Source organism: Plecotus auritus (genome assembly GCF_963455305.1).
Source record: "Plecotus auritus genome assembly, chromosome: 1".
NCBI classification, from domain to species: Eukaryota; Metazoa; Chordata; class Mammalia; order Chiroptera; family Vespertilionidae; genus Plecotus; species Plecotus auritus.
In genome coordinates, this window is record NC_137770.1 from 33,966,678 (window position 1) to 33,980,477 (window position 13,800).

The following is a 13,800-nucleotide window of genomic DNA, read 5'->3' on the forward strand; positions in this document are numbered from 1 at the left end:
CATTAAAATGACACTAAGTGGCACAGACTTTTTGTTAACTCTAATAGTCAAAGGCCTTACCTTAAAAGCTCTTAGGCCATGCCCGGGTAGCACAGTTGGTTAGAGCATTGTCCCAATACCCCAAAATTGTGGGTTTGGTCTCTGGTCAGGGCAAATACAAGAATCAACCAATGAATACATAAATAAGTGGAAAAACAAATCAATATTTCTCTCTCTCTAAAAATCAATAAGTAAAATTTTAAAAAGTTTTAAAGCTAACTCTTCCCAGGGTCATTTGGATTTTAATGTTTGTTAATGTTAGTTGTGAAATAAGTTACCAGATTCCTGTGTAATCTTTGGGATGAGGGCAGGGGCTAGCTCAAGCACCTGGCTCCTACTTATGAATTTCTGGCAATATTTGGCACAGGTGAAGAGTGGGAGTTGAGAAATAGGTTCAGGCAGTGGCGGGGGTAACTGATGGAATACTGAAGCTCACTCGTAGCTTTGAAAGCTTCCAAAAGAAGAGTCTCCAGCTCTCACTTCTTTCAGTTTCTACTGTGGCAGGTCCAGAGCTGGATGTTTAATTAAGTGTATTTTGAAGCTTAAGATGATGGGTAATAGAACAATTAGCATAGAGTTGTTACTTCTCCATGCTCATTATATAATTTGGGGCTAAATTCTTAATTATTGACTTAAAACAGGGGTGGGGAAACTTTTTTCTGCCAGGCGCCATTTGAATATTTATAACATCATCAGGGGCCATACAAAATTATCAAGTTAAAAAGTAGCCTGCTACCCTGACCAGTTTGGCTCAGTGGATAGAGCATCAGCCTGCGGACTAAGGGGTCCCAGGTTCGATTCCGGTCAAGGGCATGTACCTTGGTTGCGGGCACATCCTAGTAGGGGCTGTGCAAGAGGCAGCTAATCGATGTTTCTCTCTCATCGATGTTTCTAACTCTCTATCCCTCTCCCTTCTTCTCTGTAAAAAATCAATAAAATATATATATTTTTAAAAAGTAGCCTGCTATATTTGATCAAACATTTAACTAACTCACCCCTAATGCGTTGACATCCTGGCCAGACCAAATGATTTTTCGGGCCTTATTCAGTCTGCAGGCTGGTCATTACCCACCTCTGACTTAAAATATTAGGCTGTAATATAGATTATCAACATTAAATATCATGGGAATCTATTAGTTAATTAAAAAAACATGGGACTCTTGCTTCCTAAATAAAGAACTCTTTAATAAGCAAAGGATTTGGAATTTTATGTGATTTTTGGAAAATTACTTAAACTCTGAGTTTCTTGGTTTCTTTATCTAGCAATAAGGATAATGATAGCAATTTACTTCACGAAATTGAATAGAAATAATTATATTGCATTTGGCAAAAAGAAACGGATAAATAATATTTTAAAAATAGAATTAGCCATACACAAAGAAAACTAAGAAAAAGTTATGTGTTTCATAAGAACCAGTTATTCTACAAAATAAATCATGTTCGATTGAACCATAGTTTCTTGGAGACTTCAAACCACTGAAGAGATATTCAAACAGAAGTTGAGCAGCTGCAGAAATATCCTGTAGAATAGAAAATGAGATGAATTTATGGAGGTAGTGGAATTTTTATTGCAGTATCTTTCCAAACTTTATTGAAATTTACCCAAAGAGCTTGGTTAATAATATTTTTTTAAAAAAAAATTGTGCCCAGCCAGCATAGTTCAGTGGTTGAGCATTGACCTATGAACTAGGAGGTCACGGTTCAATTCTCAGTCAGGGTACAAGCCCCGGGTTGCAGGCTGGATCCCCAGTGGGGGCCATATAGGAGCTAGCCAATCACATAATTCTCTATCATCATTGATATTTCTATTTCTCTCTCCCTCTCCCTTACTCTCTGAAACCAATAAAAATACATTTTTTAAAAATTTGTGGCCCTAGCTGGTTTGGCTCAGTGGAAAGAGCATCGACCCACAGATTGAAGGGTCCCGGGTTTGATTCCAGTCAAGAGCATGCACCTCAGTTGCAGGCTCAATCCCTGGCCCTGGTTGGGGGCACGTGCAGGAGGTAACCAATCGATGTGTCTCTGTCACATCACTTTTTCTCTCTCTCAGTCTCTTCCCCTCTCTTTCCACGCTCTCTAAAAATCAATGGATAAATATCTTGAGGTGAGGATTAACCACAACAAAAATTTGTGAATTTGAAACTGCTCACAAACAAATAAAGGCAATAAGACCATTTATGCTGGCAATAATATCATTAAAACAAAACAAAACAAAATTGTTTAATTGGTTAAATTGTTAGAATTCTAGCTGTCATTCCTTATTAACAAACTTGATTTTGAAATTATATTTTCCCCCCTTGATTGAGTTCCTGGCTTGATAAGTACCTAAAAAGGAAGAGACCAATGTTTTCAGGTTTAGGTACTCTCAATTATTCGCATACTAGGGGCCCAATGCATGAATTCGTGCACCTTGAAAGGAACTGTGGGCTGAGAGGCTGTGGTGGGCACAGGAGCGGGTCTTGGCCCATCCTCCACACCCCTGCCCGGCCCCTCCTGCCACAGCCCCTGGTCCCCTGTCTGCTGGCAGCCCCACTCCCACCACTACCGCTCCCACATGCTGAAGGTGCTGGCCCCGCTCCCACCCACTGCCAGCACAGAGTGATTGGGGCCAGCACCAGCAGCGGGTGCGAGTGGTGGCTGCTGCCCTGATCGCCCTTCAGGAGCAGGAGGGGGTGGAGAAGCCCTGAGGGGCAATCGAGCCTGGCAGCTGCCACTTGCACCCACTGATGGTGCCGAGCGATTGGGACCGGTGCCGGGTGCCAGCAGAGGGTGCGAGCGGTGGCTCTGGCGCCAGCAGTGGGTGCGAGCAGGGCCGGCGCCAGCAGCAGGTGTGAGCGCTAGGCAGTACCGCGGCATGTGGGAGCAAAGAATTTTCAGTAACCACCAGAGGCTCGCCCCGATGACAGTGACTGGTGCCCAGCCCTTGGCCTGGCACCCCTGCTCACCTGCTCCACCATCCCACCGCAGCCAACGCCCGCCATGTTCTGCACACGCCCCCTGGTGGTCAGGGCACATCATAGCGACCAGTTGTTTGGTTGCTCCACAGTTTGGTCAATTTGCATATTAGCCTTTTATTATATGGGATAGATTCTCCACTTCGTGGAATACTCAAGATAGAGTGTTAATGTCCAACAGCATCAGCTTGCCGCTTATAATGCTTTTTTTTCACTTTCTATGTTCTTAATCCTGCGTGTCAAGACTTTGGAGTATGGGGATTGCAGCAGGGGCACTGCCCAAGGACGAGGTCTGAAATGGCACTGGGCGGGTGAAGCAGACAGAGACAAACGTCCACATAGCTGAGCCATCACTATTGTATTTGCTATACCTCATTATAAATGAGACACTGGAAAGCACTAGGCTGCTGCTCCCATAGGTGAACTTGGTGGTAGGTGTGAATATAAAATCTAATTACTCCATTTCTTACCCACAGACAATAAGTTAGGTATGAATGTGCCATGGTGGCTAAGGAGTTGGTGAAATTCAGGCACAAATATGTCTGAGGGAATGTGAATTCATTTAAATAACCTTACTCAAACAAAAACAGGAAAGTGAATTTCATGGAAAAAATCACAAATATGTATTTTTAATCCAAATAGAAATGACCTTGGATTACCTACTTCTTTGTTATTGTTGTTTTAAATAAGTTTTTATTGATTTCAGAGAGAGGAAGGAAGAGGCAGAGAGAGATAGAAACATTGATGAGAGAGAAACATCCTTGGCTTCTCTATCCTGCAGGCTTCCTATCGGTGACCTAGCCCACAACCCCGGGCATGTTCCCTGACTGGGAATTGAACTGTGACCTCCTCATTCATGGGATGATGCTCAACCAACTGAGCCACATCGGCCGGACCTTCTTTGTTGATCTCCAAGATTGCAACCCTTTTTTAGCTTTCATTTGTTTTTTTGTTTTTTGTTGTTTTTTAAAAAAATGTATTTTATTGATTTTTTTACAGAGAGGAAGGGAGAGGGATAGAGAGTTAGAAACATCGATGAGAGAGAAACATCGATCAGCCGCCTCTTGCACATCCCCTACTGGGGATGCGCCTGCAACCAAGGTACATGCCCCTGACCGGAATCGAACCTAGGACCCTTCAATCCACAGGCTAACGCTCTATCCACTGAGCCAAACCGGTTTCGGCAGCTTTCATTATTTGTTTGTTCATTTATTCACTCATTCACTTATCAGGCCTTTCTGCCTTTATTAAAGTACATCTTCTGTGTTAGGTACTGTGCTAAGTCCTGGGAAACTTAAATCTATATTGTGAAAGCAATGGGGAGGCTCTGGCTGACTTAAGACAGAGAGTGCCATGATCAAATTTCCTTTTAATTAACTGTACTTTGGCTACTGTGTGGAAAAGGAATGGCAGGAGCGTGCAACGGGAGAATGGGAGAACAGTCAGGAGGCTAACAGAAGCAATGCACATGAGAAAAGATGAGGCCTATGTATGGGCTGAATTTTACACCCACCCCCACCCCAAACAAATTCACATGTTGAAATCCAAGCCCTCCACCCCTACTTCAGAAAGTGACAATCTATAGGGCCTTTAAAGAGGTCATTAAAGTAAAATGAGGTCACGTGGATGGGCCTAACCCACTAGGACTGGTGTCTTTACAAGAAGAGAGGAAATTAGGACACAGACACACAGAGGAAAGACACACAGGGAGAAGACAGCCATCTACAAGTCAAGGAGAGAGGCCTCAGACGAAATAATCCTGCCGACACCTTGATCTCAGACTTCTAGCCTCCAGAAGTGTGTGAAAATAAGTTTCCACTGTGTAAACCACCCGGTCTCTGGTATTTGTCATGATGGCCCTCACGAATTAAAACAGCCTGAACAAGGCAACTGCAGAAGATCAGCACCTTCAGGCACAGTTCATCAGCACACCCACCAGCCTGCTGCTAATCTGCACAAGCTCACATCCCTTAGGTAACAGAAAATCTAGGCCTGCAAAGGGAGGAAGAGCTCAGGAAGAGCTACCTAAGGAAAGATGCTCATCCATTTCAAAACCTGGCCAGTGCTCCATGGAGTAGTGGAGGACAGGTGTAAGCCTCGTTCTGCCTCTTTCCATTACTGATGGAGGAAAGTTTGAAATTGGTGTCACCTGCTCCTTCAGAGGGTGTCAGTTTGGTATTTTCACACTTGTGCAGGCTTTCAGTTCATTCCAGTGACCATTCTGTTTGTGGCATCTGAAGGGAAGGTTTGATCCTTTGTCCTTCGCTTCTCTATATTGTAAATGGTGGGCTATTATGATTGGTTCTCCTTCTCCTTCTCCCTCTTCTTCATTTTTACTATTGAAAGTATTACATATGTCCCTCTTTTTCCCCCACTGACCTCTTCTAGCCCGTCCCCACCCCCCACCCCAGGCCTTCACCACCCTATTGTCTGTGTCCATGGGTTATGCATATATGCATACAACTTCATTGGTTAATCTCTTCCCACCCATCCACCCTCCCCTGCCTTCCCTCTGAGGTTCCATGCTTCTGTGTGTCTGGATCTATTTTGTTCATCAGTTTATTTTGTTCATAAGGTTCCACATATGAGTGAGATCATGTGACTGGTCCTGCTGCTTCTTTGTCTTTGTATGGAGGGCGTGGTTCCTTAAATATTTCCAGAAATTTCAGCTTAGTTTCATGAAAAGCATCTCTTGATGCTTGAAAGGGTAAAGAAGGGGGAACTAATGTGTTTCAAGCTCTAGGCACTATTTTTCTGCACATTACCTTAAGTTCTTGATTTCTCCATTGTAGTTAGCAGGGGATTGAATGAGTCAAAAATCAGATAAGTTCAGGTTCATTTTGTTTTGCATTTCTGTTTTAAGGAGCTTTCTGATATACATGTTCATTTCTAAAGTGAAAGTTGTTTTTAAATTTATTTCAAACAAATAAATTTGGTTCTGTGATTCAGTAAAAATAGCTTTTTAGGATTAATTCAAGTCACAAAAAGTTAATCTAATTTATTATAGTTTGGGTTTATGATTTAATTTTATTCAAGTCCTTAGATTTTATAAATAAACCTTAAGCTTTATATAAAACTGTAAACTGTATTTTAAAATCTTCATCCTGCTCTAAACTCAGTAGGATTTTATAATCTGAAAACTTACATTTTTCTTCAACTGAGTAATCTTAATTTCTCCTTATTATCCCCTTCTACTCTCCCTCCTTTCCCTTTGTAACTTTTAAAAGATAGATATTGGACCTTGAGGGTCTTGCCTCCATGGCTTTCAATCATGAAAAAATTCTCATGAACTTTCCATCTCCTGGTCTTTTGCTCTCTGTTTGTGGAGAATATCTGCTTTCACTAATCTGCTCTTCAACTTGGTCTGTTCTGCTTATCAGCTAATGAATTTTCAATTTTAGAAAATTGCTTTTTAATTTATATGACTTCTCACTGATTATTTGTTGTAGATTGAATGTCCTTTCAAGTCTTGCTGAATAATATTTAAATTCATTTTGATTTTATCTTCTGTTTCCTTTATTAACTTAGTTTCCTCTGATATTACTTCTGTTGAGTTTGGTGTTTCTTCTTCATGGTACTGGTTCCCCTCCCCCCACAAAATCCTTGCTGATTTTAATGTTCACTCAACTTTTATTTGGGAATGCTTTTGCCTGCCCATTCTGTTTATTGTAGCCTCTCTTCAGGGGCTGTAAAGGACGGGCATGACATGCTTTGCAGAAAGAGTGAGGGTTCCCTCTCATTTTCAGGGGTTAGTAGACACATGGGCTCTGCCCTTCTGGCCCAGGATCCCCACTGACTTCTCATTCCCAGAGGCAAAGCTCTGATACTTAATGCCAGCAGGGGAGAGGAGGCTTCAGTGAATCATTCTAGGGTCCTTTTCTCCTCTTGATCATTGGACTCTTTCTTGGAACTTGCCTAAAACTATTCCTTCTGAACCTGTTCTGGTTTCCCTGATTTTGTTTCTCTTTGGATCAGATCCTGCCTCTCTCTTCTATTTTTTCAGGATTTCCTGAAAATTCTTGGAAAATTGATCACCCTTTTTCTTAATTCTGAGCTTTTTAAAGAGAGAGGAAGAGAGAGAGAAACATGAATGTGAAGGGGGACTATCCATCCATCGGCTGCCTCCTGCTCGCCCCCTACTGGGGATCAAGCTCCAACCCCAGGCAACTCGCAACAGGCAACCTTTTGGGTGCACGGGATGACGCACAACCAACTGAGAAGAGAAGGTAAAAGCATGTGTTCGATCCACCACCTTGATCCAATCTCTGTCTATTAGTTTCCTTATTATCTCTATGATCAAATAATAGAAGCTCAATGTGGAAAATTCAGAGAATATAGAAATAGGTAAAAAGTGAACGTTCCTTCTTGTGTCAGATTCCTCTAGTGACTTGACTTACATCTTCTTGGCTTCACCTATTGATTTTAGCTGGAGCTGGGTGGACTTCCTGGCTGACAGCATCTATTTTCAGAACACACCTTCCTCTGGCTCAGAACTCTTCCAAAGCTGCAAATTGCCTGTTAGCAATCTGGGGTGGTGGTCAGAGCAGGCAGCCCTTTGACAATCTCCCACACTCCAGAAGGTATTCTATACTCTTCTCAGGAAGTTTCTGCAGAATCAATCCCTGTTGCCCACAACAATGACCTCAATCATCAACCCTTATATCAACTTTTCCTTCCTTTCTAGTTGACTCTCCCCAATTTCTAATTCCCACTTCCTGGGATCTAACTTCCCCTCCGCCCCCATTTGACAATGCCCTTTTCCTCTCAGAGATATTGTGGGTTCAGTTCCAGACCACCATAAAAAGCAAGTTTCAAAATAAAGAGAGTTGTAATCTTTTTGCTGGTGGAGGGTCTTGCCTTCAGTTTGTAAAACACACAACATCTGTGAAGCAAAGCACAATAAAACAATGTATGCATGTGCATCTAAACTCTCTCCGTTCTGATTTATCATTTCACTGTAACTCTATTAGCTGTAAAGCATTTGGGGATGCTGTCAGGGTAACAGGCTCTGTAGTAAATGAGGTTGTATTGAATTATTTAGCTTTCAGCTGAAGTGGAGATAACGAAAGCAGCTGAGCTGCTTTGTAAAATCCTGGAGTAATCTGTCCACTGAATTGTTACTTTCATCATATTATTTTTTCTCATAGTTAAAAATTATAAATTTTAAGGCTATGAAGAAATCTTTTCAGTTCAGTGCCACAAATCTATAGCCAAGGAATGATCTGTCTCATGGGGTATATGATTATGTAGTTGCAAGCCTAGGGAATCATGCATTTATTGAATGTTATTTCACACAAGGCTTCTAAACACATAAACATCATTTCTCTCCTTTGAAAGAAAAATTTCAAAAGTAGATCAAGGATTTCCACTTGAGATATACGATCATCTGAGCTTTTGAAGTTGACCTGTTTTTCTTGAGTTTTCCTTAACAGAATTTGGTTCTTAGTTTGTTTTTTAAATGAAAAAGACCTTTCTGTTTCTAACTCAGTAATAAACAAATGTGTTCTTCAATGTTATCAGAAATGGGGGAATCACTGCTAATCTAATGGATGACCACAGACACTCTTTTACCTTCCCTACTTTACTAGTGTCTCTTGGGAAATCGAGCTTAATAAAGGTCAAGACAACAGGGAGTGTGGTGCAGAGTTCTGTGGCTTTGTAGTAACTGTGGCGTTTACTCCACTTAGCACATCTCGGTGTCTAAATGCCCACTCCCAAGAAGTGTGGCGGCAGCAAGAAGTGAAATATCTTTGCTAATGCTCAACATATAATCTAAGCATGCACATCTGGCAATTAAACACCCTTTTCCTGGTGAATCCTGGAAAACAGCAGAAATTATACTCCCTAGCAAACAACTCAGGAGTAAGACTGTTCTGTTGTCAAGAATACCAGGCAGGATCAGTCAGAGTTAAAACTCTTTTTTGAATCAATGCCCTTTAAACCTCCACTGCCATCTTCATGATACCTGGGCTGAGGACTCGTGAGAAGCCTCCCAGGAGCACGGGGTGGAGAAGGAGGACCGCCAACCCTTATTGATCAATGACTTAGCATCGCAAGAAAGTCACGAAAATGGACTGCCTTACGAGCTGCCCATGTTCTTCTGTGAGTTTCTCCAGAGGTGACTCGGATGTGCCTTGTCTTTCCTCTGACACCATTGGTTCTAGTGTTTCCTTGGCCTGCTGCATCCCACACCACCCAGTCGTACAGTGAGGAAGACCTGGAGTCTCGCCTGGAGACTGGGGGCCGGCCAGGAGGTGCGGGTGGGGTCTGTGTGGCAGCTTGCCTGTTGATTCCAGTCCCTGCAATGTACTAGCGCCATGGGACTGCGGGCTGCGCCCCGCCAGCTTTGCCGGGTCCGCCCCGACCTCACTAGGTTGGCAGACAGGAACAGGCTGGGAGTGGGGGCCTCCGGCTCAGCGCCCACCCCTGTCCTCCCAGCGTCTGCTCCCACCACCGGGGGAAGAAGCCCGCCCCGGAACGAGCAAACATGCCAGCCCCCAGAACGACCTGTTCCTCCCAAACCCGCCGCAACGGGGGCGCACTGCCCGGGCGCCCGCCTCGCCCACCCTCGGGCCTAAGCCCACCCTATGGCCTAAGCGTATCTTTTGGCAAATAACACCTGACTGTATACCGTGGGGACGCAGGGCGGGAAAGGCTGGAGAGCTCATCTTCGTGGCCGGGCTAGCCACTCTGGGCTCCCGGCGCACGAATTAGGCCGGAGCTGCAGAGTCAAACCCTTTTCCCCGCCGCAGGGGGCTCGGGTAGCGCGCGGTTTGGGGAGGTGAGCGACTAAGGGGCGCTGCGGCGGCTCGGACGACTGGCGTCTCGGGCCCGGGCAACCCGCCGGGAGGCAGAGGCCCGCCCCAGGAGCCTGGCAGAGGCAGGGCAGGTGCCCTGGGGCGCGGCGGCTGATTGGCAGGTGCGGGAGTGGGTGGGAAACTGGGGGCTGGGCCTGGCGCTGCGGGAGGCTGCGGCCCCGCCTCGCCTCCCCCGCCGCGGGACTATCTGGTCCCGGCAGCAGCGATGTCCCCCGGCAGGAATGTCCCTCCTCAGATAATGTTATTTATATCTCTGGGCGGGTCCACGGCTCGGCAGCACCAGGCGCCCGGCGGCCGCTGTGCCAGGAGCCCCGCGCTGCCCTCCTCCCCCTGCGCCGCCGCCGCCGCTGCCGCCCCCGGGCTCGGTCTGGCCGCAGCTACAGCCCCGACGCAGGTGAGTCCCGGGAGGGCCCGGCAGCTCGAGGGGGTTGGGTGCGGGTGCGGGTGCGGGTGCGGATACGGATACGCGAGGCTGGGGCGCGCGGCGCGATCGCAGAGTCGCTGGGCCCAGGGGGCGCTTGACGCTCGGGCTCTGGAGACCGGGCGGGGGCCCAGCCCTGGGTGCGGGGCTTGGGGGCGGCACGGGGCCCGAGAGGCCCTGACGGCTGCGGCAGCGAACTCCCGGGGCGCGGGAATCTGCTTGGGCTTCGGCAGGCGCTTGGCGAGCTGGACGCTGGCTTTGGAGAAGCAGATCCTGGAGCGTCGCCCGGGGGCATTGGGAGGGTGGTGAGGGGGGTGCGTGTTCTGGTCCTGGGCTGCCTCCCCCAGGACTCCGGCTTGGGGGCAAAGAGAGTTCTGTCTCTAGCCTGTCCGACCTTCCCGCTGCCCTCTCTGCCTCCGCAGCCGGATTTCTCAGCCCCGGGGCTGCTCGGATTCTCTTCTGGGGAACTTGGCTAAGCGCTCCCCGGGCAGCCCAGCGCCCAGGCAGGGAGGACAGGGCTGGGCGGCGGAGGGGGGCGGCTCCCAGGCGCGGGGAACGGCGCGGAGAGAGTGGCCAGGTTACCCTTCTTCCCACAGTTTGGCTCCTGCAAGCTGCTGTGGTCCAGTGTACTCTCGCCACCTCCTCAGTCCCTCTTTCTCCAACAACTTGGCCCTGAGAAATAGCAGAAAGTGGGGGAATTAACAGGAGTTTTAAAACACTCCCTGACTCCCACCAACTCGCCCAGACTTCCAAGGGTAGGGAAGTAGCCGTGGGCTCGAGTACCGTTTCCGTGACAACAAGCGTCAGGTAGGGCCTTGATTTACAGCCTATTAATATCCAAACCACTGTTTTCAGTGAGCGGTTAGCAGCGCCAGGAGTTAATAAGAAGCAGCTTAACTCGCTGAAGGGACATGAAAGAGAAGCCACTGGTTTTGTTTGTTTGTTAGATGCATCAGATGTGTGTGTGTGTGTGTGTGTGTGTGTGTAAGGGTGTAATCTGGTGACAGTATTTTGTACCGAAAACTCCTGTGACAAGAGGCTAGGCTGTCATCTCCTGGTAAGAGGCAGCCATGCAAAATCCACAGCCTTGAGATAGGCATGATCTATACTTCAGTTTCTGAGGAAAGTGATGCAGGTGGCTCCTGAATGAGAGGAGTCTGCAAATCAAAATTGTAGGCACCTCTCAATTATCCCCTCACCTACCCTTAGCTTCACAGATGGCTCCGACTTTTACTCAAGAATTCCCTCTTTGACCACCTCCCACCCCCATGCCCTGGGGCAGGTCATTTCCTATTCCAGGTCAGACTTTGACTCTTTTGCCAGGAGCCCTGAGTTCCAGAATATCTTAAACTCTTTTTCTGTAAGTGCAAAAACTTAAGTGTACTGAACACCCAGCACTCAACATGGCTAGGCGTGTACTTGCCCTGAGGCTGTGGGCCAGTTAGGGAAAGGAATATCAGGTTCACATGGAAGAAGAGCCCACCAGCCCTGAAACCAGGTGACTCCGCCGAGGTGGGTCGTGTATACAGAACTTGATCAAACTCGAGTAAAGCACAGCTGAAAGATGTAGCCCCTACATCATGAAAAGGTAGCCTTTAGACCTCTTAGCTGTTGCTCTTAGCTTTATCAGGGGCTCAGCCACAATGATTGGGGAGGAGCCAGTTCTCTTAATCCCCAGTTCTCGGAAGACTGGGAGTCTGCTGGTGGAACTGAAAGCACCTGAAAACTCCCAGGCATCCAGGGCCGGCTTTGTGGCACAGGCATATCAAGTTTTCCTGAGTGGCTTGCCCAGCGGAGAGCTGAGATACACTGAGATACCGCCTTTTGCTCTGGTTGTTGCTTCTTCCAAGTGTTCTGATGGTGTCCTCCAGCACAACACCTGCTAGGTGATTGGCCTTGGGGTGAAGATATGGTAGGAGGCAGACGCCCACCTGGGATCAGATCTGACAAACTAAAAAAGGACTATTTTAGGCAAACCAGGTGTGAATGAAAGTTTTGAACTAAAGTCAACATCTGATGGTTCTGCCACATTTCTGGAAGCAGACTGGTTTTGGTCAATAAAAAGAATAAGAGCCCCCCTCCCCGCTCTCTTCTTTTATGTACCCGTGCCTAGCCTGGTTCCTGGACACTGGGTTAGCCTTTGTTGAGTGAGAGAATGAATAAATGAATGCTCAGAGTTTTCTTTCTGTTATCCCATTTCATTGTCACAGTAACTCTGCAAGATAGTTCATAGTATCAGCATTTTACAAGTGAGGAAACAGGTTGAAGGAGATTAAATAATTTCCTTCACATCACACAGCTGAGGAGAGGTGGGGCCAGGATTCAAACTCAGCTGTTTGGTTCCACCCTCTTTTTAAAGTTAGACATTCTGCAGAGGATACAGAAGTACAAGTTGGAGAGATTTGGTGGTAGGATTGGTTGTTAGCTTCACGAGCATTCACTCTCAAGAACTCGGCTAATAATTCCACTTATACTAGAAGCTTTTTAGAATATTACCTGAAGATGGTATTGGACACTTATTTGCTCAGAGGTGTTTAACCTTGCCCGTTACATTCAGGTCATTGTTTCAAGGACAGAACTGTAATTTTGGCAGTAGTCAAAGCATGGATTTTTTTGAAAACAGATTTTCCATTCAGTCCTGGAAGTGGCCAGGAGGGCTTGATGATGCATGAGGACAGCGTGATAGGACAGAGGATGACTATAAAAAATTCATGAGGCAAATGCTATTGGGGTGGGAAGGGACCTTGGAGGTCACTGAGTCCAGCCTTCTACTCGTGTAGTCACTTGCTTAAAGGTGAGAGGTTTACCTGGTTATTTATGTGCAATTATGGTACGTGCCTTCTATACTTTTCATTCTTCCCATTTCTTTTCTCTCTCTCTCTCTCAAGGCCAAAATTGAGTTTATTTCCTGAAGTTCTGCCTTATCAACCCACTGAAAGTGTTGTTATTTTTCCTTTGGGGGAGATTGTGAGAGAATATATTGTAAAATTCAGTATTTTCATCTTAGTAAAATATTTAAAAACTGTTGGAGCCCTAGCTGGTTTGGCTCAGTGGATGGAGCATCGGTCTGCGGATTGAAGGGTCCGGGTTAGATTCAGGTGAAGGGCACACGGCTGGATTGTGGGTTTGATCCCCAGTAGGGGCATGCAGGAGTCAGCAGACCAGTGATTCTCTCTCATCATTGATGTTTCTCTCTCTCTCTCTCCCCCTCTTTCTTCCTCTCTGAAATCAATAAAAATATATTTTAAAAAATAAAAATAAGGACCGTGTTGGAGATAGGTGGGCATTAAATTCTAAGTTTCCCACAATCTCCCCATTACCTGTTAGGTTCACAGAGGTCTGTATTTTTGCACAAGACGTATGCACATTACTATCTTGAGATGGTACAAATCTCAAGACCAATAATTATGTAGAATTTCTGGGGCTGTGGGGGAAAGAAAGGATTTTAGGGAATTATTGGGACTATCAAATACCTGTTTAATCTAAACTCAGTCAATTAAATCAAAATCAAGCACAAAATTTTACCCTCTATCCAATATCTGAGAAGGTGGGAAATACGAGCAGTGAG

General features: G+C 46.1%; 1 protein-coding gene across 3 annotated transcripts in view; it reads left to right on the plus strand.

The window, feature by feature from the left end:
• The first annotated feature begins 9,756 nt into the window (after nt 1-9,756).
• SPTB (spectrin beta, erythrocytic) overlaps nt 9,757-13,800 on the plus strand; it is a 133,755-nt gene continuing 129,711 nt past the window's right edge. For 2 of the 3 annotated variants that reach the window (XM_080645254.1, XM_080645259.1), the window contains exon 1: nt 9,980-10,205. The gene's annotated coding sequence lies outside the window, so the exon portion shown is untranslated. Of the gene's footprint in view, nt 9,775-9,979; nt 10,206-13,800 lie in introns of those variants that run through there. The other variant, XM_080645255.1, reaches the window with a different exon arrangement.